Genomic DNA, 27,350 nt, shown 5'->3' on the forward strand with positions numbered 1-27,350 from the left:
CAAGTGAGCCATCAGGCTTAAAAAGATTCCTACGAAGAAACCATGTGTTAAAAATAATACTCATAATACGGGCACGCTGGAACAAGATGGAGGCTGAGCAGATGTTTCTTCTAGTATGAGCTCTTTGTCAGCCACATCATGTGGCAAAGACAGCCATAATCTAATCAGATCTGAGCTGAAGTCGGCCCTCAAGTTGAGATTATCAAGAGACAATTTGAAACATGAGTTTCCAATCACTGCCATCTTAATGACAAGCCTGGCCTTTGAGTGTCTATGGTATGTTGGGACTATCTGGTGACCGTCAGAAGCCTTCAGAACAGAGGTCTTTAACCATAAATAAATACATCGGATTTCAAAGGAAACCAACGAGACTGAAATCATTATCAAATTATTAAAACAAATTTGTGCTATAGATATGTACATATACATACAGGCTTCTTTAGTAAATCATTAAGTAACAAGATCCGTGGCAGATCTAATGACTCTCATCATTTCACAGTGTTGATGAGCATATGTGATATCTTAAGATATCTGCTAATACTACTGAGATTTGTTGCCTACGTATATAATTGAAGGAAATGCTAAATTGCAGTCAGAGGCTAGTAAAAATGGAGATGTCATTTCTTTCCCATCCAATTCACGAACCCTGTGAATTCTATCCTTGAACCTCAGGTCAAGAGCCGCAGTCTAGAGCAAATTAAAGGCTATTGGCCCCATCTCGCACAACCTCGTTACCAGGTGTTCTGTTAACAACCGTTTGAAGAAAAAAAATCATACCCAGCCTCCAACTGAATCAGAGATCAAACATCAAAACGTTTATGACAAGCAGGCACCAAAACCAGTTATGCAATCTGCTCTTGTAACTCAGTGAAGTGCCATGTCTCTGACCTGAAGCACACCAACAAGAGCCTTGGTGAAAAGATATGCTGAATAGAGAAATTACAATATTTAAGTGGCAGGATTCAACTAACCCTCGGTTACAACAGGCACACTGTCCCCTTCTAAAGGTGGTAGGCCACAGGAGTAAACAGTCTGTGGTCTGGGAGGCCACATCCCAGGGTCTTCCCCTCAGGGCCTTTAGATTCACAGATTCTGTTCAGCAGCAGCAGAGGTCCTAGTGCAGTATTTCTAGCCGACCCCCACATCTTGTTGTTTTCTTTGAAGTACAGTGTTGATTCACAATGTTGCGTTAGTTTCAGATGGACAGCACAGTGAATATGTATATATATTTTTTTTCTTTTCCAGATTCTTTTCCCTGATTACAAACACTGAGTAGAGTTCCCTGTGCTATACTGTAGGTCCCTGTTGGTTATCTATTTTATTTATAGTAGTGTAGCCAATCCCCCCCACTCCAGTGCTCTTGCCTGAAAAATCCCACGGATGGAGGAGGCTGGTAGGCTGCAGTCCGTGGGGTCGCAAAGAGTCGGACACGACTGAGCGACTTCACTTTTCACTTTCCTGCATTGGAGAAGGAAATGGCAACCCGCTCCAGTGTTCTTGCCTGGAGACTCCCAGGGACGGGGGAGCCTGGTGGGCTGCCGTCTATGGGGTCGCACAGAGTCGGACACGACTGAAGTGACTTAGCAGCAGCAGCAGCCAATCCCCCAGAGAAGGCAATGGCACCCCACTCCAGTACTCTTGCCTGGAAACTCCCATGGATGGAGGAGCCTGGTAGGCTGCAGTCCGTGGGGTTGCGAAGAGTTGGACACGACTGAACAACTTCACTTTCACTTTTCACTTGCATGCATTGGAGAAGAAAATGGCAACCCACTCCAATGTTCTTGCCTGGAGAATCCCAGGGACAGGGGAGCCTATCCCAGGGGGAGAATCCCAGGGACGGGCGGCTGTCGTCTATGGGTTGCACAGAGTCGGACACGACTGAAGCGACTTAGCAGCAGCAGCAGCCAATCCCCAAGTCTTGAAAACCACTTATTTTGTCAATAAAAATTTACTTCTAACATTTAAAAGTGCTCATTGGTGGACCCTCTGGTATAGATCTAGATAGCCAACGTGCTTGTAATAGGTATCGTTGGAGTGTGGATTTCTGATGCAGGTTTTTCAAATGCTAAGTAACCATCCCTGAGATATGTACCCCTCATTATTGTCTTTCAGATGTAAAGCCACCTCTTCTACAGTACAGATTAAAAACAAGCTATCTATACTGAAGTACTGTGTTATGGACTAAACTGTGTCCCCCCCCTCCCCAAGGTTGAAACACCCAATGTGACTGTATTTAGAGATAAGGCCTTGAGGGAGATAATCACAGTTAGAGGTTGTAAGGGTGGGACTTTAATCCTATAGGACTGGTGACCTCATAAGGAAAGGAAAGTTTGGACATACACACAAACACAGAGAAAGGGGAATACATGTGAAGACACAGGGAGAATGCCATGTGAAGACAATTTCTGACTATTTATTACATCTCTTGATTCCTGGGGGTCAGGAATTCAGAACAGTCACAGTGGGGACAGCTTGGCTCTGCTCCATGATGTGTGGGGCTTTGGCTAAAAGATGTGAAGTGAGGGGCCTGGAAGATACACTTCCACGGTAGAGCAGTATCATGGCCAGCAAGGTGGTGGCAGGCTAGTTGACGTCTCACCACATGAATCTCCCCACAATGCTTCTTGAATGTTCTTACAGCATGGCAGCTAGTGTCCCCCAGAGCAAGCTACACAAGAAAGCAAGGCGAAAGCTGCAATGTCCAGCATAGTGATTATAGACAACAATACTGTACGATAAGTTTCAAAGTTGCTAAGAGACTAGATCTTAAGTGGTCCCACCATAAAAAAATTAAATGATAGGGATTCCCTGGTAGCTCAGTGGTGAAGAGTCCATCTGCCAATATAGGGGACATGGGTTCAATCCCTGATTCAGGTGGCTCCTACATGCCACGGAGCAAATGAGCCTGGGTGCCACAACTATTGAGCCTGTGCTCTAGAGCCCAGGAGCCCCAGCTACTGAAGCCCAAGCACCCTAGAACCCCTGCTCCACAATGAGAGAAGTCACTGCAACGAGCAGCCTGAACACCTTGACTAGAGAGTAACCTCTGCTTGCTGCAACTAGAGTAAGCCCACTCACGGCAACGAAGACCAAGCACAGCCAAAAATAAACAACTAAAATTATTGAAAAAGTGAAATGATAGTTATGGATTGTGATAGACATATTAGCTAATGCTATGATGGGAATCATATTGCAATATATAAATGTATTGTTGGCCAAAAAGTTCATTAAGCCAAATGAACTTTTTGAACAACCCAACATAAAACCAACATGTTGTATGCCTTAAACTTACACAGTGTTACATGTCAATTATTTCTCAATATAAATGAATTCTTTTTTTTCCTTTGGCCACAACGCATGGCTTGCAGGATCTCAGTTTCCTGACCAAGGATTGAACCTGGACCACAGCAGTGAAAGCCCTGAGTCCTAACCACTGGACCACCAGGGAATTCCTAAATGAATTGCTTTTTTAAAGAAAGTTGCAATGCCTTTTATAAACAACCTCAAAAGACACATGCCAGCACATCCACAGAAGTCTACTGATCACAGTAGATTCCTAGCAGATTCACCCTGATTCAGTGTAGCAGGGGATTGTGCAAGGACAGGAATATTAGGTGTGGCTCACTGGGCCCATCTTGGAGACTGGCTACCACATCCCCCATCATCTCTACATGTGGATAATGATGCATACTAATGACAAGGAAAGTAGGTCAGACGTGGCTTCCCTATTCATGGTTTTTGAGAAAGATGCTAGTCAAGAAACACGATCTTAAAAGATTCAGGATGTCTTCCCTTCTCATATTCCTCCACTGGGGATCTGGTCTCATCATCATAACCATAATAATGATCATCATCTTTGTCACTGTTATCAGTTACTGAGCATTTAACTATGAGCCAGGCACTGTGTTAGGTGTTCTACAAACATGATCTCCTTTAGTCTTGTCTGCTGATCTCCTTTAGTCTTGTCTAAAATCTTGGAAAAGAAGGTATGATTGGCCCCACTTTACAAATGAAGAAAAGTGAGATTCAAAAGGATAAGAAACTTCACACCTAGCTGGTCATGGAACCAGAATTTGAATACGGGGCTCTCTTGGTCTTTGTTTTCTGTCACACTGCCTCCCTGTCTGTATTAGTCAGAGAAACAGAACCAAGAGGGGGTGTGTGTGTGTGTGTGTGTAGAAAGAGAGAGAGACAGAGATTTATTTTAAGGAATTGGCTCACATGATTAAGGAGACTGACAAGGCCCAAGGTCTTTAATCAGCAAGCTGGAGACCCACAACAGCCAATGGTATAGTTCCAGTCTGAATGCCTTCAGGTTCAAAACCCAGGGAGACCCAGTGTTTCACTCCGAGTTAAAAAAACAGGAAAAAACAGATGTCCCAGCTGGAAGGCAGTCAGATAGGAGGAGTTTCCCCTTACCTCCAGGACGGTCAGCTTTTTGTTCTATTGGAACCTTCAACTGATTGGATAAGGCCCACCCACATACGAGAGGGCAATCTGCTTTACTCAGTCCATCGATTCAAATGTTAATCTCATCCAAAAACACTCTCAAAGATATACCCCAAGTAATATTTGCCCAAATATTTGGGTCCCCATGGCCCAGTCAAGCTCACACCTGCAATTAGCTTTCACACTGTCCCCCATGAACTCAACCTGTTTATCCTTGGACATTCTTAGCTTGTGGGACCATTTTTGCTCTTGCCTGGCCTAAATCTTATGCTTTAAAGAGTCCTGCCCTCACCCATACATAATTCATGTATTTTCATAATGTTATTTAAAATTTCTCCTCTTGATAATATCTCCTCTTACAATAGGTGGGGAAAATAGAAGACAGACAAAAGGGATATTAGGGTATCCTAGTTCTAAACACTTTTTCTTAATAGGTTTGGGGGAAAATCAATTGAAAATACCTTAATAGGAAAATACTTTAATAGTCTAGGACAGTTATTAAATTATAAAGTACATCAGAATCATCCAAGGGCCTGTTAAAACAGATGGCTGGACCCCATCTGCAGAATTTCTGATTCAGTAGATCTAGGATAGGGCCTGGGAATTTGCATTTCTACCAAGTTTCCATGATACTAATTCTACTGGTCTAAGACTACATTTTGAGTAGGAAAACGCTAGGGGGAAAAGCCTGTCCATGACGTGACCAGAACTGATATGGCATTCAAGGACCTGTATTTCTGCTATCTTGGTACACTTGACCATTTCAGACTACCTCACAGTCTCAGATGGCTGCATGAGCTCCAGCCATCAGGACTAGATTCTAAATAAATGTTAAAAGGAACAGAGAAAGACCACTCCTCTTAAGGATACTTCCCAGAAGTTCCATGCAAGACTTCTACTTACATTCCACTGACCAGAACTTAGTCATATGCCACAACTCGCTGCAAAGGAAGCTGGGAAAATAATTTTTTTTTCTCCAGGAGGCTATGTGCCCACCTAAAATTCTATTACTTTTAAATAGTGAAGAATGGGACTTCTCTGATTGTCCAGTGGTTGATAATCTGCCTCCCAATGCAGGGGAAATGGGTTTGATCCCTGGTTGGGGAACTTAGCCTGCACACCACAACTAGAGACCCATGTGCTACAATGAAAACCCAGCGTAGCCAAAAAAAAAAAATATATATATATATATATATATAGCGAGGGGAGGGGGACAGAGGGAGAGCTAGTTAGGGACAATGAATGGCCTCTGCCATGGGGATCCCTTCAGCTTACTTGGAACACAAAATTATTCTTTCCTTATGTCAGCATGTAACCTGGGCCTACTTTCCCTTCTGGGTCAGAGGCACAGTCCATGCAGCTCAATAAATAGGATTTAGAACCTTGCAAAGCCTAGTGATTCAGGAATTACCAGTCTGGCCTATGTCACATGTGCTCCTTGCTAACTGCTGGAAGAATGAAGATGGAACTCCAAAGCTAGATTTGGGCATTCCCGTGTTCCCTCTCACTGGTTTGGTTAATTGGTTATCCTGTTAACTGGCAGAGGTTTTGGCTTCCTCTGGTTCACTTGCCTTCTGAAATCCAGTAAGAATCAGACGTCAGCAACTTTAGGGGGGAATGTCCTCCAGAGGAAAGACCTGGAACTCCAGCAATGCACATAATTAAACTTGCTCACTCAGTTCTAGAAAGGACATAGAATAAACAAGCTTTTCACAATCCCTGTAGCTGTGCCAGACGACAGAGGTTTTTTCTAAGACCCCTCCCCCCACCAAGTTCTGGGCCCCAAGGTGGAGGATGGGCCTGTGAGATCTCGGCTGCTAAGAGAAAAGGAGGCGTGGGAAAAAATGCCGCCAGAGTCAAAGCTCAAACAGACATTTTCTTCAATGCTTGACTCAGTGGTTTAATTTTTAATGTGGCTCTGGTTGATGAAACCGAGATCCAAATAGAAACTACTGTTCCCTGATTAACCCTTCTAGCTACTGGGTGCCACTATTGATTTGTTCGGTTAACCAAACTGCCAAAAAAAAAACTACTTTGGGGGGACGTGGGGGAGGCAGAATTCTCAGTATAGATTACTTTGGTAAAGCAGGAAGTGAAAACTGAACCCAAAAAAAGTCTGTATGTGTGTGTATATATATATTCCCTTAGATGTATGTCATTTTTTTTTCTGACTTCCTCTCACCAGACAACAACATACTTTTATTACTTTTATTTCTCTGTAGTATCTCCTCCTTGATCTTATAATGAATTTCAGAGTAATGCTTTGAAGAACTGCTTCGAAAATTACATTACGTTTCCTAAAGTTCCTTACCACTCTCTAAAAAAAAACAAAAAAACAAATACGTACAAACTCTACTGCTTCGTAACGTTTGCAATCATTTATACACGTCATCATCATTGACAACAAATGTTTATAAAGTGCCTACTATGAGCCTGGGCTGGTGAATAGAAAAATGAACAGGTTCCTGCCAGCAAAGGGTTATATTCTCTCTTTATCGGTGGAAATATGACATATAGTCAAGAATATAAAGGTAGGGACTTTCCTGGTGGTCTAGTGGTGAGGACTCTGTGCTTCCACTGCAGGGAGCCTGGATTTGATCCCTTCTCTCCTTCTGTATCCTCAAGTACACTTCATCTTCTTCCATGGCCAAGCCCCAATTTTTTTCTGATGTGCACCCTGTTGTGTGGTCAGGGAAGGGAATTTTTAAGGAGGTGAATTATGCTTGATCCAAGCCAACCATGATGGCCTAATATTCCTTACCAAAGACTGGTGGAGTACAGCCTTGTGACCCAGTCCTAGACAATGGGTGGCTGTTGTTTAGTCACTAAGTTGTGTCCAACTCTCTGAGACCCCATGGACTGTAGCCCACCAGGCTCCTATCCGTGGGATTTCCCAGGCCAAGGATACTGGAGTGAGTTGCATTTCCTTCTCCAGGGGATCTTCCCAAACCAGGGATCAAACCCACATCTCCTGCTTGGCAGGTGGATTCTTTGCCACTGAGCCACCTGGGAAGCAGAATCTAGACAAAGTGACTGGAAGTAAAATCCACCACCCACAGAGAAGGAGGTGTCAGTTTCTTTAAACTGAACCTGTGATGTCTTCGATTGCTTTGGTCGTCTTTAGACCAGGAGAGTCATCACCTCCAACAAGCCGAGAATAGTGGAGCAGAGATGCTAGCCCCTCCCCACCCCTCAAAATGAACCTACCTCAGGAGTTCTCTTGTGAGACACAGTCGCATTTTGTGAATGCGCATTCCATTTCCCTGTAGTTGAAGGCAGGGAAGCAATGGCCATGGATGCTGGCTGTGTTGCATAGTTCACTGGGGTCCATCTGCCTATGAGGAAGACATCATCAAGCCCGTGTAAGGGATGAAGCAATGGAATCTGAGAGGTTAATACCACATCCCACGTCACCCTGGTGGAACCCTATTTTAAACACAATCAGTTCCGAATAAAGGTTTGATGGGGTTCCTTTATGGCTCAGCTGGTAAAGGATCCGCCTGCAATGTGGGAGACCTGGGTTCGATCCCTGGGTTGGGAAGTTCCCCTGGAGAAGGGAAAGCCTACCCACTCCAGTATTCTGACCTGGAGAATTTCATGGACTGTATAGTCCTGGGGTTGCAAAGAGTCGGACACGACTGAGCAACTTTCACCAGTGGCCCAGCATGGGATACAGCTGAGTGGCTGCAGGGCACAGCCATTTGGTGGCCAGGAAACACAACCCTGTGGGAGACACACCCTGTCCCAAACTTCAGACAATTCCTCCACCCTCCAGCCTAAGCATCTTCCAATTCATCCCAAACAACAGTGTTCTGGGTTTCACTGAAAAGCCTCTAACCAAGCTCTTGGGTGAAGACTATCATTCGGACTGGAAAGTCCTTCCTAGGATCTGGCCTCAGTCTCCCCCATGGGAGTCCAGTTCGGGGATCTCCAGCTCCAGAACAAGACGGCCCTGTCCCGCTCCATCTCTTTAGCAGGAAGGAGAGGCTGTGGCCTTGGATTCAGCACCCCGCCCTCCAGGCAGAGCCGCGACTGTGAAAAGAAATCTCTTTGGAGACAAAGACTGCCCCGCTCCCAGTGGCCGTCAGCAGCACAAGTCCCAGAATCCCGGAGCTCCCTTTCCAGCGTCCTTCATGCTCCTTAGCCAAATGGAAAGCCCGCTCGGCAAAGCGATGCTTCTGCCCTCCCTTCTTTTGTTCGGCGTCCATTACGAGACTGTGATGCTGGTTCAGCACGCACATTTCTCTCTGGCTAGCCACCCAGCTCTGAAGCTGGGACTTGAGGGCTGAGGGCTGTCCTTCACCTGGCGCCACACTGCAGCCCATCCCCGCCAGCTTCCTGAGGGCGGGGTTCTAGGCAAGGAGAACTGCTCTCAAGATTGCTTAAGGCCCCTGGGGAAATGACAAGGAGAAATTAATCTTCCATTGCTAATCTTCCTACGCAGCTGGATCAGAACTGTTGCCTGCAGGAGATCGTTGCCTGGCTCCCACGGGCGCCCGGGGTCCCCCCACGCTGCCAACAGGCAGGGGGCCAGGCGGACCGAGCTCAGGAGGCCACACGGGGTGTGACTGTCACACACCTTGCCCTGGGTCCCCTGGCAGAATTCCCCACCATTAGGCCCCAGTCACTGATATGTGACTTTGATCATCCACCTACACTTATCCCTCCAGATGCACAGTGTCTGGACCTCTTTTCAGCCTCCACTTACGTGCGCTCCTTCTGGGCTTCACTCACCCTCTTCCCACCCCAAGGCTGGGCCCTCTGCCTGGAGTTCTTATTTGTCACAGGTGTAATGACTTTCATGGCATGTCCCTGGCAGACCATGAGGGCAGGTATCTGTCTAGTTTGCCTGGGGTACCTAGCACAGTGCCCAGTGTGAACTGAATACTCAGAAATAGGTGTTAGATGAAGGCAAACATTCTTGGAGCTTAAGATGTACAAAGCATGGTCTTGGGCACTGCGGCGATGCAGAATGAACACATCATCATCACCATCACAGCTAATTCACTTCATCTGCAACTAATGACCCCAAGGTTTGCAAGTGTGCTTAGTCACTTCAGTCGTGTCCGACTCTGTGCGACCCCATGGACCGTAGCCCACCAGGTTCCTCTGTCCATGGGATTCTCCAGGCAAGAATACTGGAGTGGGGTGCCGTGCCCGCCTCTGGGGGATCTTCCCAACCCAGGGATCGAACCCACATCTCTTTCGTCTCCTGCATTGGCAGGTGGGTTCTTTACCACTAAGCACCACCTGGAAAGCCCCAGATCCCAAGGATTAGGTATAATTTAGTCTCTCCATTTACGGAGGAAGAAACTGAGGCACAGACATGTTAAGAAACTTGCTCAATGCAGGTCATCCATTCCAGAACATACGTTTGTGACCCCTATGCTATCATGCCTTCCAAACTATATGCCCTCTTGGGTGCCTCCACATGCCTCCCTAAGTAGACCGTTCCCTGTTTTAGGGCAGGACAGACCTTTCATCTCGTTGGTATTTTCCCCTAGCCGGGAGCCATCCAGGCTCTCAGTAAATACCAGTTAACAATCGTACCTGATTCAGTCAAAAGAAATCACAAGCTTAGTTTTCACGGGCTTGCTTTCTAAGACAAAACGAGATAGGAAGTGAAAAAGAAAAATACGTTACAGGGGAATCAGGGATTTGCCCCCCGCATTGGACAGATTCTTATCCTTTTCCTTCAGAGCTTGCTGCTTTTGTAAAACTGAAGCGAGAAAGAAGGAAATAGAGGTTGGAACATTAGTGAAGCAGGTCAGAGATTTGCCTGTGATCTCCAAGGCTGCGTGTGTTCCTTGATCTATAAGTCTGAGAATTCCCAGGAGGGGCCTTGTTCATCCCACGTGGAATTTGGCGAGGGGCAAGAACAGGACAGGGAGTTGACAGGGCAGGGGCAGTGTGCTGCTCCTAGATTTGCCAGTCTGCTGCAGAGCAGCCTGACTCACTGTCTCTGCGACTGGGAAATTAGGATGCAGCTGCCCCTGACCTTGGCACCCTGAGCAACAGTATCTGTTAAGACTGCATTAGGGTGCAAGTAACTGAGCACTTTGTGAATGGCATCCTCAACAAACCCAAGGGTTATTTTCCTCACAAAAGAAGTCTAGAATTCGACATCTATAGATATGAGCTCAGTGCCTTAATACATCAGGGACAGCGTTTCTGTGATCCCCCTGGTCTTCCCTTCTGGCCTCAAGACAGCTGCTGCAGCTCTAAGAGCATGTTCATGGTCAAGGCAGGAAGGCGGGGGAGGTGTGCCAGCAGCAAAAATATCTGTTCCTTTTATAAAGAAGTGAAAGCTTTCCAAGAAACCTTCCAAAAGGCTTTGGCTTATGAGCCAATACCTGGCAGCAGGTCACGTGGCCACCCATAATTGTGAAGGGAGCCGGGAGAGAGAGCTTTCAGGCCCTTCACTTTATACATCAGAGAAGCGGGTTGGGAATGGGGCTTGGCTGCAGTTTTTCCCAAAGCAGGGCCTGAGCTGAGGATTCGGGTGCAGGTTGCTTATTCGGAAGGTGACCCGCGGAAGCATGGTGAGGGAGTGGGGAGATGAGATGAAGAGGGAAGCCCATTCTGGGGGTGTTGATGAGCAAGTTACCCTGAGGGTGGCAGCTCCCTCCCACCCAAGACCCCGAGAGGCTATGTGGGACACATGTCAGAACACATCCCCACTCCAAACACCCAACTCGGGGTTAGCTGGGTTGACCATTTCCCCAGGATGCTCACTCTGTGGCATTTCCAGGTTGCATGCTTCCAGCAAGATCCCTGGTGCCAAAGGAAGTCCACAGGCCGAGAAGGAAAGAGAAGCAAGCCCTTTAAGCTCTCTAGAAACAGCTCAGTGCAACTGCAGGCGAACTCAGAAGTGGGCCAAGGGGATCCAGAGATGGCCCCTGACACTGGTAACCCCTGCTGTCCCTCCTGACTCCACCCCCCAAGGCCCAGTGCTTGGTGACTCCCCAGGGCCCCTCCCTTCAGCCATTTTCCTTCTAGGTCCTTCTCTACATCCATCCTCTCCCCTCCCCCACCTACCCTCAGATAGGCCCTTGGGTACTCCTGAAAGAGTGTAATAAACTTACACATTAATATTATATTAATATATCAATAACATGCTCAGTCACTCAGTCATGTCCAACTCTGCAACCCCATTCTCCAGTTAACTGGAATATTCTCCAGTTAAGAATACTGGAGTGGGTTGCCATGCCCTCCTCCATGGTTCTTCCCAACCCAGGGATCGAACTTGAGTCTCTTACATCTCCTGCATTGCAGGTGAAATCTTTACCCACTGAGCCACAGAGGAAGCCCTATATCAATAACAATAGTATATACAAGGCCCCTTGAGTTCACCATGAACCTTTGTATGTATTATTTTGTTTAAAACTCACAATGTTGCCTAGTGATGAATCTTAGGTTCAGAGAAGTTAAGTAACTTGCCCAGAGATACTCAGCTAATATCAATACATGGACCAAGCTGGGTAACTTCTAAATGCTAATACTCCAATATCAAGCTATTCCTACCCACCTCCCCATCCCCCCCGCCATGATGCCTTCTATTTTCCTGTCCTGCATAGGCAGTCAATAAATATTTGTTTTTAAAGGACTTTTGCACCCCTCCAAAAAAATTGCTACTTGTGGGAACTGTAGATGTGGGAGAGTCTGCTGTGCTGTGCTTAGTCACTCAGTTGTGTCCGACTCTTTGCAAGCCCATGGATTGTATAGCCTTCCAGGCTCCTCTGTCCATGGGGATTGTCCAGGCAAGAGTACTGGAGTGGGTTGCCATGCTCTCCTCCAGGGGATCTTCCCAACTCAGGGACTGAACCCAGGTCTGATGCATTGCAGGCAGATTCTTTACCATCTAAGCCAAGAGGCAAAGCCAAGAATACTGGAGTGGGTAGCCTATCCCTTCTCCACAGCATCTTCCCGACCCAGGAATCTGTGTCTCCTGCATTGCAGGTGGATTCTTTACCAGCTGAGCTACCAGGGAAGCGGGAGGTCTGCTAGGAAACACGTTCTAGAATAAAATCCAAACTAGCCAATATGGCCCTCCACTGTCTAACAGTTACCCACCTTTCCTTTCATCTCATCTTTCTCCTTCTGTCTACCTGCCTTCACCTCCCCAAGTCACATCCTTCACTAATTATACTCCTATTCCTTGAACAAGCCATGCTCTTTCCTGCCTCTGTTTTTGCTGTTCCCTCTGTCTAAAATACTCTTCCCCTGGTTCTATTATTACTGACTCTGACTCATCTTGAAGCTCTCAGGTTAAATGTTACCTCTGTTGTTAAGATAGGAGTCCTCCCCATCCCACCCCCCAAAAAACTATTCTTTTCTCCCTTGATTAAAAAAAAAAATTTTAACTTTTTTTTTTTAAACTTTAACTTTTTCACTGAACCCATGGTTTGCCATAACAAGGTGTACATTTCCCAGTTAGATGTGACCGTGTGACAAAGTTCTGGCCAATAAGGGATAAGATGGAATGGTGGATACAATTTACAGAAAGTGTCCTTAATGTGGAGTCTGCCAGCTGGAATGGGCCCCAGAAGGCCGGGGCTCAAGCAGAGGAGACCAGGGATGCTGCAAGCTATATAGAGAAGCCTCACATCCAACATGGTGAGGAGCCATAGGATAGCCATAGCCCAGGAGGCCTGGAGGCCAACAGCATTCTCAAGCATGAGGAAACAGCTGTGTAAATGTCTCCATTCCCAAGATGGACACAGAAATGGCTGTGAGGCTGGAAAACCAAAAGGCCTCTGGGTAGTAGTGAGGGGACTAGAGTGGACCACAGGAACCAGAGACCGTGGCAGCTCTAAAATGATCAGCAGCCAATGCAGGAAGAAAGAGAGGCTATAGTTGACTGTATTTGGAAAGCAGCCTATACAACACTAATGAATTCACATGCTCTTCTAGAATGTGCCATTACCACCCCCACCCCCACCCCCGCCCCCACCAAGAAGTAGTCGTCCTCTCCAACTCTTGAAGTTTGGCAGGCTTTTGTGACCACCTTGACAAATGGAATGTGATGACGTGATACCACACGATTTTTAAGGACTAGGTCATGAAAGGCCAAGTGGCGCACTCCAACCCCTCTCCTCTTCATTTACCCTTGCAGCCCAGTTGCCATGCTGTGAGGAAGCCCAGACCACAGGCAGAGGTCATGTATAGGTGTTCCAGCTGACAGCCCCAGATGAGGTCTCAGACGACACCCTGCAACCACTGTCTGAGGGGGCCATGGAGTGATGCCAACCCCCAGTCCTCAGGCCACCCCAGCTGACACCAAAGAGCTGTCCCTACCAAGCCCTGCTCAAATCACGGATTTTATTGGAAAAATAAATACTGTGTTTATTTTGAGTTTTGGAGAGTTTTGGTATGCATCTAGAGGTGGATAATCCAATTGGGCAGAAGTTAGGGAGTACCAGGAAATGGCAACCCACTCCAGTATTCTTGCCTGGAGAATCCCAGGGACAGAGGAGCCTAGTGGGCTGTCATCTATGGGGTCACACAGAGTCGGACACGACTGAAGCGACTTAGCAGCAGCAGCAGGGAGTACCAGCAGTGGCCTGTAGGGCCAGGGGCCAGCCCTCGATCACCCCTGGGAGAAGGGAAAGGAAGAGGTGAGGATGAGGGAGGGCCGCATTTACCCTGAGAGGAACTACCTCTAAACAAGAAGTGCTGAGCTGGATTGAACTGGCATGCTGACAGTTTCCACCATCAGTGGAAATAAGAGCTCGAGAGCCAAGGTAATTCTAGTTAATTCTGGAGCTTTATAACCAGTGGAGCGGAATTCCTTCCCCCTGCCCTGCCCTCCATTCCTCTCCCACCCTCACTGCACCCCCCCCAACCTACTGGATGCTTGTTTTTAAAAACTCATGTTAAAAGAAACTTAGAGACTGCAAACAAAGAAGAAGAAAAAGTAAGTAAAAAGGAAAAGGAAAATAAAGGGCATTCATCTCTGTACACCAGACTTTGTCACTGAGCAGAAATTCCTACCCACTTTACAATTTGGGGCTGGATGCTCCCGAGCACAGCTCTGCTTCTAGTCCTGGAGCAGTCGCTAAGTTCACACATATAAAGACTGGGGTTCCACCATCCCTTCCAGCAGGCAGTTATGATTCAGTGGGGCCAAGTCATGGCTCCTGGAACCAAGTGGGTCTCTACTGAGCTCATCTCTCTACCATCCCAGCTCACCTGAGGCTTCTGGCCAGGGAAGAGATGGGGAATGATCCATGCTGGGTGGAGAGCCCATTCCAGCTCCGTTCTCAGTGGGCATAGGGGGCATTCAAGGCCGAGCAGCCACTCCACCTGTTTGCATCCCCTCTCCTTGGCCTCTGCACAGAGGGCCACATGCTGGCCCAGTGGTTTTATGGATGATCCAGGCAGAAGGCGGCGGGAAGGACCACATGTGCCTCCAGGCATCCCAGCCTTACGGTTCTGAGACTGATGTTTCAGGACTCAATAGTTTGGGGAAGGCAATCTTGCTGCAAGTATGCCTATGGTTATCTACATCTTACATTTTTACAAAATATATCTTTTTTTTACTTTGAGACACCTGAAACAGCTCTCTGTCCCCAAACACACCTTTGGAACTCTTTGGCTTCCTCTGCGTACAAGCCGAGCAGCGCCGGATTTTTTTCTCGCTCCCACAGAGTAGGGGCATATTCTCCAGAATAACACATGGTTGCCATTAACGCTCGTGATGTTTGGGGTTTGGTGTAAACCCACATTTTATCCATTGAACTATTTCTTTTTTTTCCAAAATAGTGAAAAGAAGTACAAAACACAAAAGCAATTACATGACTTAACTTTCCATCTCTGTCAAGCCGTGATTAAAAGTGGAAAATAATACCAGCACTTAGGTTTCTTTTTGGAAAGGCAAGAAAAAAAGGCAATTTGTTGTGATGGTTGTTTTTTAAATGCCATAAACTACCAGCGAAGAAAAGTGGAGAGAATGATGGGCGTGCCTGAGAGCACAGGAGCTAAAATGAAAGGCCTTTTTCGTGAGGGATGAGGGTTTGGTGAGCACTCAGGTCCTAGAGAAATGGGAGATGTTGCCCATTGTGAAGCTTGGGGTTGTCATTTAGCCTCTGATGGCTCACTCTTCTCTGGCAGCGTCCAAGCGAGAATGCTGTGATTGCGTGATTGACAATAAGAAATATAGATTTGGTCTTCGTCCCTTTCTGGCACAGAGCTCCTAAAACTCTTGGAATTTCTTAAGTGCTCAGAGTGATAAAGGTGTCTTTTATTCTGTTAATGAGATAACTTTTGGACTCCTTATTAAGGATAGGAGCAGGTCACCAGAGGAACCAACCCTGTGATTAGAAGCTTGGAACTTTCATTCCTACCCCCTGATCTCCTGGGAGGGAAGAGGCGCTGGAAAGCTGAATCACTCGTTGATGGCCAATGATTTAATCAATTGTGCCTGTGTAATGAAGCTGCATAACCCAAAAGGACAGGGTTTAGGAGAGCCTCCGGGCTGGTGAACACGTGAAGAAGTGGAGAGAGTGGTAAGTCCAGGAAGGGCATGGACGCTCCTTGTCCTTTCCACACACCTGTCCTATGCATCTCTTTCCTCTGCCTGTTCCTGACATACCTTTTTTCATAATAAACCAGTTATCTAGTAAGTAAAAGGTTTCTCTGAGTCCTGTGAGCTGCTCTAGCAAATTAATCGAACCTGAGGAGGCGGCTGAGGGAACCTTTGACTTAGAGCTAGTAGCTAGAAGCACAGGTGACAACTTGGACTTGCAGGTGGAGGGCTGTCTTGCGGGACTGAGCCTGCGGGATCCGTTTCTATCTCCGGTAGATGGGCTCAGAACTGAGTTGAATTGCAGGACACCCAGCTGGTGTTCCAGGCACTGCTTGTCGTTGTTGCAGCGGTGGGGGGCACCCCTCTCCCTCCATGCATTGGAATTGAGATCTGGGCACTTCTCACTCGCCGAGTCTATACCAATGAGAGGGATGAACAAGCCTCTCATTCACCAGCCAACCCTGTATGATCTACTCTGAATTCCCAGAAGACTTAAAAGTAAGCTTGCCAAGGTCCTCCAATGGCCATTCAGCTCTGCTCTACCCACTTTCATACGTTCTGATTTGGACATGGCCACAGTTTAGGCCTTCTGAGGTCTCCGACATGCCTGTGATCCTTGGGAAGGTGGTAAAGGAATATCCCAGTGAAAGTAAAGAGGCAGAGGTTTCCATAATTCTGCATCACACAGGACTGCATTCAGCTGCCCATAAGAGAAACTCAGTAACTGTGGTTGTTAGCTTAATGGCAAAGGCCCTGATTTACCTCAGGCAATAAGGAGTCAGGGTAATGAATGAGTCCAGGGCTAGGAGGGTGGCTCACAAAGGCCAAGAAGAAGCCAGGGCCTGTCTGTCTCCCCAGCCCCTCACTCCAGCCAAAGGAAATGCAACAGAAGATGCAATGCCAGCTAACTTCTGACCGTGTCCCCCTGGCTAGAATGGAATCACAGGGCCATCTCTCATGCACAGATGTACGGGAAAGTGGGTTATTGGAGGTAGAGCCTTGCTCTAAAGGACTGTCAGTGAGAGGAGAGTTGAGATGTGTGTTTAGGGACCCAACAACCTACCATACCTGCCATGGTCTCTTTTGGACTGAGGGCTTCTTTCTTTTTTGAATGAGATGTAGTTGACATATAACATTATATTAGTTTCAAGTAAAAAACATAATGATTCCATATTTGTATATACTGAAAATGATCAGTACAATGTAAGTCTAGTTAACATTCATTACCATTCATAGTTACACAATCTTTTTCTGGTGATGAGCCATTTTAAGAGCCATTCTCTTAGCAACTTTCAAGTCCTGCAATGCAGTATTATTAACCAGAGCTACCATGCTGTAGTTACATCCCATGACTTACTTATTTTATAGCTGGAAGTCTGTACCTTTTGACCTCCTTCAACTCATTTTGCCTTCCCCCTCATCCCCTGCCTTTGGCAACCACCAATCTGTTCTCTATGTGTTTTGTTTTGTCTTGGTTTTAGACTCCACATATGTGATATCATACAGTATTTGTCTTTCTCTGTCAGGCTTATCTTACTTGGCACAGTGCCCTTAAGGTCCATCCATGCTGTCACAAATGGCGAGATTTCCTTCTTTTTTAATAGCTGAATAGTATTCCAGCATGTGTGTGTGTGTGTATCACATCTTCTTTACTGATGGTATGGTTTCTGTTTACACTTTGCTTCAGCCAATAGGTTGGACCACATGCAATTCAGAAATAGATTCTACCCAAACTCCTCAGGATGTTTCTTAAGTCTTATTTTACTACTGATATAGAATTGGAGGGGGAAAATGTTGCACTTGTTTTGTTGATTGAGGGGCTGGAATGGGAGGGAAGTTTCCTATCAAATAAAGGGGGGCTGAGAAACACTTAAATGAGAAACTTCACACCTCTGCCAATCTCAATTCTTATAGTAGGACTATTCAGCATCCAAAGAATCTCTGAGTTAATTAGCCTGTTTATAGAGTAGTAAAAACTGCTTTCCAAGACATAGAAACTCCACGTGAAAACCGGCTTACATACTGATTGGGGGATGTATTGGCTCATATAACCTTAAAGTCCAGAGTTAAGATCTGGCTGGCTTCAGGAAAGCTTTGATCCAGCAGCACTGTGATCTCTCCAATGCCCTAGTACCCTCTCCCACATTTCGCTCTTCTACCATCCGAGGCACAGACTTCTTCCTTAGGTTTGCTCCCCAAGGCAGACACTATTGATGCCCCATTCCTTATCCCTTTGGCCTGCTTGAGTTCATGGGCAGCTATGGGAGACAGTTCACTGTACTCTGACAACTTCCTTTCTGCAGTATTCATGTATTTTGATGCTCTGCCTGGATACCTTCTCTTGCAACAAGGGAGCTGGTGCTACTGCAGGTTGGGAATTGAAACTAGGGAGACATCCCCTCTCTCTGTAGCTACATATGTGGCTTGCATTATATTTCTATTGGACAGTGTTGATATAGATTCTATAGCAAACTACAGCCTGTGCACCAAATCTGGCCCACCACCTGTTTTTGTAAATAAAGTTTTATTGGAACCTAGCCACATCCATTCACTTATATATTGTTTGTGGCTGCTTTGTCTGCAAGGGCAGAGTTTAGTAGTCACAACAAAAACCACGTGGCCCACACAGCCTAAAATTTTTCTTCTCTGGCCTGTTATAGAAAAAGTTTACTGATCTAGGAAATTTTCTAGGCTGCAAAAATATTACTGGCTTTCAGAAAAGAAGAAAGGTTTGGTTATGTGGGGAATATATGAAAAATACATATTTAAAACATGTATGTGGGCTTCCCAGGTGGCTCAGTGGTAAAGAATCTGCCTGCAATGCAGGAGATGCAAGTTTGACCCCTGGATCGGGAAGATCCCCTGGAGAAGGAAATAGCAAGCCACTCCAGTCTTCTTGCATGGGAAATCCCATGGACAGAGGAATCTGGCGGGTTACAGTCCATGGGTTCACACAGAGTCAGACATGACTTAGTGACGAAACAACAACAACAATATGTGTGCATGCACGTCATATGCAACTGGCGAGTATGTGTGTGTGTTCGGGGATGGAAAAGAGAAGATGGCAGCCATGTGGAAATGAATGCAGACTGCAATGTGGACACCTCAGCAGGACATTGAAGTCCTGCTTCCAAGTGATGACTGACAACATAAACTTTGACTAAAATGAAAAGTGCTTCTAACACACTCTTAACAACTTGCCAGAGAAGTAGAAAAAATATTCTTATTAGGCTCAGGGTGGTAAAGTCACACCGCTTGTGAGTAATAGAGCCTGATCTCTGACCTTCTTTTTTTCCCCAATTAAAAAAAAATATTTTGCTGACCACGCTGCACAGCATATGGGAGATCTTAGTTCCCTGACAAGGGATCCAATCCATGCCCCCTGCATTGGAAGTTCACAGTCTTAACCACTGGACTGCAAGGGAAGTTCCTCCCATCTTCTTTTAAAGAAGAAGCCATCTACCTTAGATGGCCAAAAAGCACTTGAAAAGATGCTCAACATCACTAATTATCAGAGAAATGCAAATCAAAACTACAATGAGTATCATGTCACATGAGTCAGGTGACCATCAACAAAACATCTACAAACAATAAGTGCTGGCGAGACTGTGGCGAAAAGAGAACCTGCCTGCACTGTTGGTGGGAATATAAATTGGTGCAGCCACTATGGAGAACAGTACGGAGATTCCTTAAAAAAACTAAAAATAGAGCTGCCATATGATCCAGCAATCCCATTCCTGGGCATATATCCAGAGAAAATCATAATTCAAAAACATACATGCACTCAATATTCACTGCTGTACAAAAAAGGTCTTAATGGCCCAGATAACTATGATGGTGTCATCACTCACCTAGAACTAGACATCCTGGAGTGTAAAGTCAAGGGGGCCTTAAGAAGCATCTCTATGAACAAAGCTAGTGGAGGTAATGGAATTCCAGTTGAGCTATTTCAAATCCTAAAAGATGATGCGGTTAAAGTGCTGCATTCAATATGCCAGAAAATTTGGAAAATTCAGCAGTGGGAAGGGAAAAGGTCAGTTTTCGTTACAGTCCCAAAGAAAGGCAATGCCAAAGAATATTCAAACTATTGCACAATTGCTCTCAATTCACATACTAGCAAGGTAATGCTCAAAATCCTCCAAGCTAGGCTTCAACAGTACATGAACCGAGAACTTCCAGATGTACAAGCTGGATTGAGAAAAGGCAGAGGAACAAGAGATCAAATTGCCAACATCCCTTGGATCATAGGAAAATCAAGGGAATTCCAGAAAAATATCTACTTCTGCTTCACTGACTACACTAAAGTCTTTGACTGCGTCGATCACAACAAACAGTGGAAAATTATTCAAGAAATGGAAATACTAGACCATCTTAACTGCCGCCTGCGAAACCTGTATGCAGGTCAAGAAGCAACAGTCAGAACTGGACAGGGAATAACTGACTGGTTCAAAACTGGGAAAGGAGTACATCAGGGCTGTGTATTGTCACCCTGCTTATTTAACTTATATGCAGAGTACATCATGAGAAATGCCAGGCTGGATGAAGCTCAAGCTGGAATCAAGACTACCGGGAGAAATATCAATAACCTCAGATATGCAGATGACACCACCCTTATGGCAGAAAGCAAAGAGGAATTAAAGAGCCTTTTGATGAGGGTGAAGGAGGAGAGTGAAAAAGCTAGCTTAAAACTCAACATTTAGAAAACTAAGATCATGGCATCCAGCCCCATTACTTCATGGCAAATAATTGGGGAAAAAATGGAAACAGTGACAGACTTTATTTTCTTGGGCTCCAAAATCACTGCAGATGGGGACTGCAGCCATGAAATTAAAAGATGCTCCTTAAAAAATAGCTATGACAAACCTAGACAGTATATTAAAAAGCAGAGATATCACCTTGCTGACAAAGCTCCATATAGTCAAAGAAAGCGAAAGTGTAGTCACTCAGTTGTGTCCAACTCTTTTCGACTCCATGAACTAATAGTCCTCCAGGCTTCTCTGTCCATGGAATTCTCCAGGCAAGAATACTGGAATGGGTTGCCATTCCCTTCTCCAGGGGGATCTTCCCAACCCAGGGATAGAACTCTGGTCTCCAGTATTGCAGGTAGATTCTTTACCATCTGAACCATCAGGGAAGCCCTCATAGTTTTTCCAGTAGTCATGTACAGATGTGAGAATTGGACCATAAAGAAGGCTGAGCGCCAAAGTATTGATGCTTTCAAACTGTGGTGCTGGGGAATACTCTTGAGAGTCCCTTGGACAGCAAGGGGGTCAAACCAGTCAATCCTAAAGGAAATCAACCCTGAATATTCATTGGAAGGACTGATGCTGAAGCTGACACTCCAATATTTTGGCCACCTGATGTGAAGAGCTGACTCACTGGAAAAGACCCTGATGCTGGGAAAGATTGAAGGCAGGAGAAGGGGACGACAGAGGATGAGATGGTTGGATGGCATCATCGACTCAACGGACATGAGTTTGAGCAAACTCCGAGAGACAGTGACGTATAGGGAAGCCTGGAGTGCTCCAGCCCATGGGGTAGCAATGAATCACACACGACTGAGCGACTGACCGACAATATTCATTGAAGTACTATTTACGATAGCCAAGACATGGAAGCAACTTAAATGTCCATCAACAGAGGAATGGATAAAGGAGATATGGTACATATATACAATGGAAAATTACTTAGCCATAAAAATGGACAAAAAAATACCATCTGCAGCAACATGGATGGACCTAGATTGTCGTATTGAGTGAAGTAACTCAGTCAGAAAAAGACAAACATCGTATGCCATCACTTAAAAGTGAAATCTAAAAAATGGTACAAATGAACTTATTTAGAAAACAAATAGAGTTATAGATGAAAACAACTTATGGTTACCAGGGGTAAGGGGGGGCAGGGATAAATTTGGGAGATTGGGATTGTCATATACACACTGTGTGTGCTTAGTCACTCAGTACTGACTCTTTGTGACCCTATGGACTGCAGCTGGCCAAGATCTTCTGTCCATGGGATTCTCCAGGAAAGAATATGTAAGTGGGTAGCCATTCCCTCTCCAGGGGATCTTCTCGATCCAGAGATTGGATTGAGCCTCCTGCATTGCAGGTGGATTATTTACCAGCTAAGCCACCAGAGAAGCTCCGTATATACACTGCTGCTGCTAAGTCGCCTCAGTCGTGTCCGACTCTGTGCGACCCCAGAGACGGCAGCCCACCAGGCTCCCCCGTCCCTGGGATTCTCCAGACAAGAACACTGGAGTGGGTTGCCATTTCCTTCTCCAATGCATGAAAGCGAAAAGTGAAAGTGAAGTCCCTCAGTCATGTCCGACTCTTAGCGACCTCATGGACTGCAGCCCACCAGGTTCCTCCATCCATGGGATTTTCCAGGCGAGAGTACTGGAGTGGGTTGCCATTGCCTTCTCCACACACATAAACTAGGCTAGAGCTAATCTACTTCCTCCTGGATGGAGCAGTTGGCTCAAGGGGTAGGCATGTGACTCAACCCTGGCCAATTGGAGACCTTTCTCAGAATTTTCTAAGTAGCTGTTAAGAATGTAAACCTAGCTTTTTTATTCCACTTACTATTGCTATGGGACAAATTAGGTCAAAGCACAGCAGCATAAAACAACCATTTATCATGCTCGCAGGTTCTGTGGGTCAGGAATTCTGATGGGGCACAGTGGGGAGGACTTGTCCCTATGCCCCAACACCTGGGGCCTCAACAGGGAGGACTCAATGGCTGGGGGCCAGAGTCATGTGGAGGCAGCATTACTCCTATGTGGTGGTTGATGCTGGCTGTTAGATGGGACATTAGCTGGGATTCTTGGCCAGAACACTTTCATGTGTTCTCTCCATGTAGCGTGGGCTTCCTGACAGCATGGCAGCCTTGGACTTCTGCCACTGCAGCTCAGGACACCGAAGGCAATTTTTCCAGCAAACAAGGCAGAAACTGTACTGTCCTTTATGACCTAGCCTAGTCACATGGTGTCACTTTCATCGTGGTCACAGACCCACCCAGATTCAAAGGCAGAAAAACACAGACCCTACCTCTCAATGGGAGGAATGTCAAAGTCACATTGTTAGACGAGCGGCTGGGATGGGAGATACTGTTGTCATTACTTTTGGAAAATATAATCTGGCATTCTCTTGGTAGTCGTTTTCTCTATAAAAACAAGGCCAAGTGCCTCAGTGAGAGACTATGGAGAGAGATCTGGCAGGTGAGGCCCTGGTTCCTAGAATCACTCTGTAGATGTTACAAGCTGCCCCAGTCATCTGACCCCAAAAATTTCCATTGTGCTTAAAAAAACTTTAAACAGGTTTCTAACCATGAGTCTGGCTGATAAAATAAATAATTATTGATATCAAAACTGAGAGAAGACTTCATTCATTCACCAAATATACATAAATATGTACACATGGTAATGTGCTAAGTTCTGTGGGAGAGACAACACAGTGAGTAAGACACATCACTGAGTCACCCGCACGGGGTTTACATGCTATGTTAGCTCAGGTTGTCAAAACAGAATACCACAGACTGGGTGGCTTAAACAAGAGAAATGTATCGTCTCACGGTTCTGGAGGCTGGTAGCCCACGATCAAGGTGTTGACAGGTTTGGTTTCTTCCGAGGCCTCTCTCCTTGGCTTGCAGACAGCCGCCTTCTGGCTGTGTCCTCTCACAGCCTTTCCCCTGTGTATCTAAATGTCCTTCTCTTATGAGGATACCAGCCAGTTTGGATTAGGGCTCCCTTAATGGCCTCATTTCAACTTAATCACCTCATTAACAGCCGTATTTCCTAATGCAGTCATAATCTGAGGGGTTGGGGGGTCAGGCTGGAACATTATGAATTTGGGGGGGATACAATTCAGTCCATGAGCTTCATTGGTGGCTCAGATGGTAAAGAATCCACCTACAATGCGGGAGACCTGGGTTCGATCCTTGGGCTGGGAAGATCCCCTGGAGGAGGGCATGGCAACCCACTCCAGTATTCTTGCCTGGAGAATCCCATGGACAGAGGAGCCTGGTGGGCTACAGTCCATGGGGTCACAAAGAGTCAGACACGACTGAGTGACTAACGCTTTCACACACTTCACACAATTCAGTCCATAACACAGGTTTTTAGGGATGATAATTGTGAGAGACTGGAGTATTATTCAGTAAATATTTATTCCCGTTGCCCCTCCCTCTTGGGCTGTTGTCCGCCCCTGCTCCACTGACCTTGGACTTGAGTCTGTGACTTGCTGTAACCAATGGAGAGTGAGCAGGTGTGATGCCAGCAAAGACTTTAAAGGTGCTTGCATTGTTTGGCTTGCCTTTTGCTCTCTGGTGATCTACCATAAGATGAGGATGTACCCAGGAAGCTGCTGGCCCAAAGAAAATGAAGAGACACGTGGAGCAGACCTGGACCGAAGCTACAGCATGCAGCCAAACTCAGCTGAGATCAACAGAACCCCCACCCCATGAGCAGGAAATAAACATTTAAAGCTGCTGAGTTCGGGTGTGCTTAAAACTTTTGTTACACAGCATGATTGCAGCAATAGCTGACTAATGTGATAAGTAATAAAGTAAATTACTATGTCATGTAGACAAAAAGCTTTTCCTCTGTGCTGAACTTTATTTTACCAAAGATTTCAGATAGATAGAACTCCTTTTTTTTTTTCCTACTGGTTAAACAGACAAGCCATAAATTATTTTGATTATCTAGCATACTTGACAGGGAGGAAAAGATTTTTCCAAACACATTGCATATGTTTTTACTTTCAGGAGGATTATTAGTATTTTGTGAGTGTCAGCAAGGCACTAAGTGCTGACCTGGGATTCCAGGAAGCGTAGTTCATGCCCAGAAACCTCAATACTGGAGTCACCTAAGGACCATCAGACAGATGAGGTCATAAGCTAAGAATGTCTTAAATATGTGAAAGGATTGTGAGTAATTATTTAATTATGCTGGTGATTAAAAGCCCAGGCTCACATACCTTCAGTCTCAGGTATGGCTCCCTACATATTTCCAAATTGAAATTTCTCAAAGCTTTGATAGCTCTGGTATGCCCAGTTTTTTATTTCTAATCCTAGGAATCTGTTCCAAGGTTGGAGGGACATCTTCCACCCTACGGGGTCCAAACATTGGTAGCGCCATTTATTCATTCTTACTTTCCTGATAACTTGCCAGGATCCAAGACTTATAATCAACTGCATGGGATTTTGAACATTAGTTGAAATTACACTTTATATGGCCTGCAGATCCTCTGTTTTATTTCATTTAGGCTCACCCGTTTCCACTGCATCTCTAAGCAAAGGTCACGACCTCTTTCAAAAAGGGCTCAACGGAAGGGAAAATAGCAAGTCTACGTGTTGAAGTAAGAGAATTTGGTTCATAAAATAAAACTAAGGCGACAGAAGGCAAAGGGAGTTTCCGCTGTTTGAAAAGGGGCTTTCTCAGCACAAGCTTGGAAAAAAATGTTGATGATTTATGCAAATTAGAGAGGAAATGTGCCCCAAGGGATCTTGGCACAAAAGCTCAAGTCGGAATTCTGGATTCAAGGCTGGCAGTGTCTCTGATTCACTCTGTGACTGGGGCTGAGCCATTGAACTTCTCTGTTTCTAAATACCCTCATCTATAAAGGCGGGCTAACAATGCTGCTCTTCCTGCCCCTGAAGGGGAGGCAGTAAAAATGAATGAAATGTCGGGGAATTACTTCTAAAAGCCATCGATTAGAAATACAGCATATGGTCTTAATGAGAGCTTGTTTCTGCCACAAATTTTTCCCTGCTCCCTACGATCACTCCAGCTAGAGTGCCACAGAAATCAACTTCTCTCTTCAGCTATCTTCACATGCCGCTTTTCCAATCACAGAGGTCTTTAAAACAGCACTCCTGCCTGCTCTGGGTGGGCATGACAAGGCCGTGGCTCCTGGCTCCTTTCTACATGGAGCCATGCAGTCCAGATTTTCCGAGACGGTGGTGATTTAAAATATTCTGTCCCATTGTCAGACCATGTGTTGGAACATGTGTCAGATCACGTGTCCTGATCATTGCCTTAGAAAATATGGTCGCTCACACCTTCATGGGAAAAGAAGCACCTGCTTGTTGCCTAAAGTCCTCTTTGGAAAAGCATGGGAATAAGCCATAAAGCTGTAGAGACCCACTGATTGATTGAGCAGTGGATATATAAACAGGGAAGGGGAAATGGGGGAGAGTGTTAATTTGACTCAATCATTATGTGCTAGGGTAGGGTGGGGAAACTCACCTGTTTCTTAAGTAGCTAAGTTTGCGCTGGGCACTGGGCTAACCACTGTGGTTACAGAAACAGATAGACAACATCCCTGGGCCTGAGCAGCTTGCAGTGCAGTGAAGGACAAAGGCAGGTAGCAATTAACAAACTAAGGGGCGCTTCCAGGCTGTCATGAGAGCAAGGACAGTTGGTGGGGAATCAGGAAGGGCTTCACAGAGGTGGTGACACCATAGATGAGTATTGAAGAATGAGCAGAAGCTCAGCAGTGGGGGGCTAAGAAGGAACAGGCATTCCAAGCAGGGAGCAAGAGCCCAGCAAAGACCTAACCGCAAATTCTGTTGGCGTCCCACCCATGTCCTTCCACCCAACCCAGAAGGCACCTGGAAAGATTTCCCAAATACATGAGGACTTCCTGAAACTCCATCAGAGGGAGTTCTCAGGCCTCTGAAGCAAGCTCAGCTGGCTACCATATGTGCAGGCAGATCCTAAGTACTTAGTTCCCAGAAATCATCCTCAACTCATGAGAGCCGGGGTGTGCTGGAGCCGTGGTACGAGCTCTGGAGCCTGACTGTTAACATATTCAGAAAATTTGCAAGCCAATTGTTAAAACACTGGTAGCTTCCAATCAGCCACAGTGGGAATATTTATACCCTGGCAATTGGCGAATACCATAAATTGGGACTTTCTTCGTTCTCCAAGAAATCTGGTTTACTAGCACACCACTGGATGGGAGTTGGTGGATAGATACTCTGAGGGGTGTACTACACAGGATCCCACAGAGACACCAGCAGAATTGAGCCCCAGTTGCTCATGTTGATAACCTGCTCATGAACGGACCCTATACTGGTCTTCCTCCCTTCCGTGTCTTGATTTTTAATCCCTCACTGTGCTTCCTGGGATCACCTCTCTTATGCCCCCAGATCCTTGGCTCAGGGTCAGCTTTGGGAGGTACCCAAATTAAAACAGTAATGGAAGCAAGAGTCGTGATCATGGAGGGCTGTTATACCAGGCAGAGGATGTTGAATTTAACCAAGGTGTCTGCAGTCTTGAAAGAATTTAAAGAGGTAAAAGGTGGCAAGATCAAGTCTGCATTTCTTAAGGTCACCCTCAAGGCCTGCGGAACAGATGAAAACACGGGGAGCA

The 27,350-nt window shown here is 45.9% G+C and overlaps 1 long non-coding RNA gene across 1 annotated transcript in view; it reads right to left on the reverse strand.

Annotated features, from left to right (window-relative positions):
• Positions 1-5,673: 5,673 nt before the first annotated feature.
• The window catches only part of LOC132344335 (uncharacterized), a 28,392-nt gene continuing 6,715 nt past the window's right edge, over positions 5,674-27,350 (reverse strand). The window contains exons 3-4 of the long non-coding RNA XR_009493594.1: positions 7,657-7,784; positions 5,674-6,130 (exon numbers count right to left, since the gene is read on the reverse strand). This is a non-coding gene — a long non-coding RNA (uncharacterized lncRNA). The remainder of the gene's footprint in view (positions 6,131-7,656; positions 7,785-27,350) is intronic.

Source organism: Bos taurus, chromosome X, assembly GCF_002263795.3.
Source record: "Bos taurus isolate L1 Dominette 01449 registration number 42190680 breed Hereford chromosome X, ARS-UCD2.0, whole genome shotgun sequence".
Classification (NCBI taxonomy): Eukaryota; Metazoa; Chordata; class Mammalia; order Artiodactyla; family Bovidae; genus Bos; species Bos taurus.